Source organism: Dendrobium catenatum, unplaced genomic scaffold, assembly GCF_001605985.2.
Source record: "Dendrobium catenatum unplaced genomic scaffold, ASM160598v2 fragScaff_scaffold_1392, whole genome shotgun sequence".
NCBI classification, from domain to species: Eukaryota; Viridiplantae; Streptophyta; class Magnoliopsida; order Asparagales; family Orchidaceae; genus Dendrobium; species Dendrobium catenatum.
This window is the reverse complement of record NW_021319854.1, coordinates 375932-379330: the sequence shown is the minus strand read 5'-3', so window position 1 is coordinate 379330 and position 3399 is coordinate 375932.

The window sequence follows — 3399 nt, the reverse complement described above, 5'->3', positions numbered from 1 at the left end:
ATTTATTAAGTATTATTTAGTTAATTTTAATTTTAGGTTATATTATTAATTATATCGTTAATCCCTTAAGAATTTTATCTCATTAATTATGTAAATATTATTTATACTATTTATATTTTAATTTATATTAATTAAGTTTATATTAAATTTAAAAAATTATTATATTACTAACTATTTAATTAAGTTAAATTTGGTGATTAATTTAAGCACTAATTATACTTTTAATTATTTAATTAGTATTTTAAATTTTTTTAATTAAATTAACCAGTAATAGCTTTGAGGCTTCCAGGGTTTGGTTTTCATCTTCTCTTTTACCTAGTTGCTGTTCGGCTTCCTTAGAAGGTGTCGAGATTGCACGAGTCGCTTCTTCGTCTCCTTTGTCTTCTGCTATTAGATATTGCATTTCTTGTTTTGCAATATTTTTGCTTTAAATTGGGCCTTACCAATCAGAGGTTGTCTTTTACCAACTTTTCGGACATTCATTCTTGTTGTTATATTCTTCAAAAATTGTTTTGATCAAGCACGAATCTCAAGGCAAAACCAAACTTCGGGAGCATATGAACTCCGATTTTAGCGAGCTTATAGTCAAACTGAGCATCTCGGAAATACGAGCCCAACGACACCAAATTCAACTCGATCCGATCCCAAATGAGCCCAAATCAAGCACCCAAAGTGCTGTTGGAAAGCTCGTACCACAATTTGAGTTACCAAACGGTCTTCGATTTTAACGAGCTTATAGTCGAATCGAAGGGATCGACGAGACGAATCCAACGAGTCCAAGATCACCGAATTCCGACATCGTTAAGATCTTCAAATGTCTAACGAACGGTGCACAATCAAGGGATTCAATATCGACCGTCCATTTGACCAATCCCTATTTGCCCTTGATCTCACACCTATTTACGAGCTATGTCACTCCATAAAATATATAAATAGATCCCTCATTTCTCATAAGGGGGGACGGAAAGCAAGAAGAAGAAGAGAAGAAGAAGAGAAGGGGAAGGAGAATCAGCTCCTCCTCGACCACCGCCGGAGTTCCTTTCGCCGCCGGAATTCTGCCTGATATTCAGGTGACGCCGGAACTCTGTACAACTTTGTAACTAAATTTCAATTCAGAAGAAACTCATTGTAATCTAATCGTCCAAAATTGTGGGACGAATCAGCCTCTTGCATCTCAAACGACACTCGTGTAACTTTTCAACTGGGCGTGGCACCGTGGTTTTTCCTCTTTTCAGGGTTTTCCACCTAAAAATCCTGGTGTTCTTTTATCTTCTGTTTGTGTGTGCTAGATATTCGTGCAACGCTCAGACGAAAATTTTCTAACTCTACCGCCGCGTATATTCTAGCACGGAACACTTGTTAAGTGTTATTAATATTTCAAAGTAAAATTGCCATACATATTAAGTTGAAGTTTGATTTTATATTAAATGGTGTTGGTTGCAGTAAAGAATAATTATCTAAAATCTAAAATATTATAAAGGTAAAAAAATGTTATCATGAATAATGGAGGTATAAAATCATGAAGATATTAAAATATATTTTTTAAGTGATAAAAGAAATACAATTAAAGTAAAATTGAAGCTTATGTAACTTTGTTGAGCTTTAGAGTATCATCTACTTAGGTTTTTGAGAGTTAATGGAATATATTGCATTCGTAAGGCAACATTTTTTTTTTACCCTAAACCCTAAATCCTAAAACTTATAAATTCTTAGATAAATTATTAGTAAAATAGAGAAGGAATTCGGAAAAAAAAAGATCATGCTAAGTATAATATTAAAAAAATAAACTTGTATAATTTAAGCATCTACCATATAAAATACAAAGTATATGCAATAATAAGACATGCAGATTGAATTAGCTCCAAGAACTTCAATAAAATTGAATTTGCACTTCTAATACTCAACAATATCCACATTATTTTTCTAAAAGTTGTTAAATTTTATACTTGTGTGACGATTGAAATGTTCAGTATCTTTTGTGCGGTCATTTTTGGATAATTGGGAATGGGCAGTAGGTTACACTTCAAGATTTGGCCAAAGGGTCATGTACAATGGTTCAAAAATCTTCTAAGCTCATATTGACTTTAGATGATTGAAAATTGAATGCATATTTTTTTCTTTTATTTCGATTTAAGTATCTTACATATTTAAAATGCTAATTGAAACTTATAAACTCTATACAAAGCATATAACCAGCTAAGTATGTGAACGCATATATCATTTTAAACTGATTTGAGTTTTCATGCTCTTGCATATTTTGGGTTGGTCAATCTATAATTAGTTTTGTGAAATAAAATCAAAATATTCCAAAAGCAAAACACAAATTGTTCCATAAATCAAATGAAATTGATCAGAAGTTACTCATGCAAAATAAAGAAGAAAAATTCATGCATCTTGCTTGTTATGACTATACAATATAATTACTGCATTGATAATTATGATGGGAGGAATGACATTTTCAATTTTGCAATAGCTAGATTGTTGAATCAATCAATTAATAGTAAGACCAAATGTTTTGTTAAATTAAATTTGCATGGCTTGCTTATAGAGGAAAATATGTAAATCATTTTGGCACATAGACTGATGTCATGCTGAAAAATAATTAAAAATTATTTCACTATATAGGTAAGGTAAAAACGGGACCTTTAATTTAGTGATGTAAATCTTACATTAAATATGAAGTCCGCCGACGGAGCCTTGGAGGTGAGTACTGGGTTGAAGGTTTCAATGAGAGGAAGATAGATGAGTTTGGATGTTGTGTTTGGTGAGAGAGAGGTTCGTACGCCTATGTTGTTGTGTTCGGCAAGAGGGAGATGAGCAGGAACAAACGATGTGTTCGGCGAGAGGGAGAAGAGCAGCGTTTGGTGAGAGAGAGGTTCGTACACCTAAATTGTTGCATTCGACTAGAGGGAGATGAACGAGAACTAACTATGTATTCAATAAGAGGGAGAAAAAAACCGTTTAGCGCGCGCACGAGAGAGAGAGAGAGAGAGAGAGAGAGAGAGAGAGAGAGAGAGAGAGAGAGAGGTTCGTACACTAGAGTTATTGCATTCTGCGAGCTTGTTCGCGAATATATTTAACGAATTTTTTTTTAAACTATGAAACAAATACGTTCATGAACATATCTATTAACAAACACATTTATAATAAAAGCAATTGTCTATGTAACAAAGGTAATGATTATTTATATTTATTAATTTTATAGTCAAATATTAATTATTTATATCTAGCTTATTCACGAGTTCAAAATCGAACACGAATCAAGATTTTATCGAGCTTCTTATCGAGCTTAATGTCGAGCTTGTTCACGAACTTCAAATGATGTTGTTCGCGAACATAAATGAGCCGAATGCATTAGTGTTCAAGTTTGTTTATTTAAGAATCGAGTATTTAAAATAT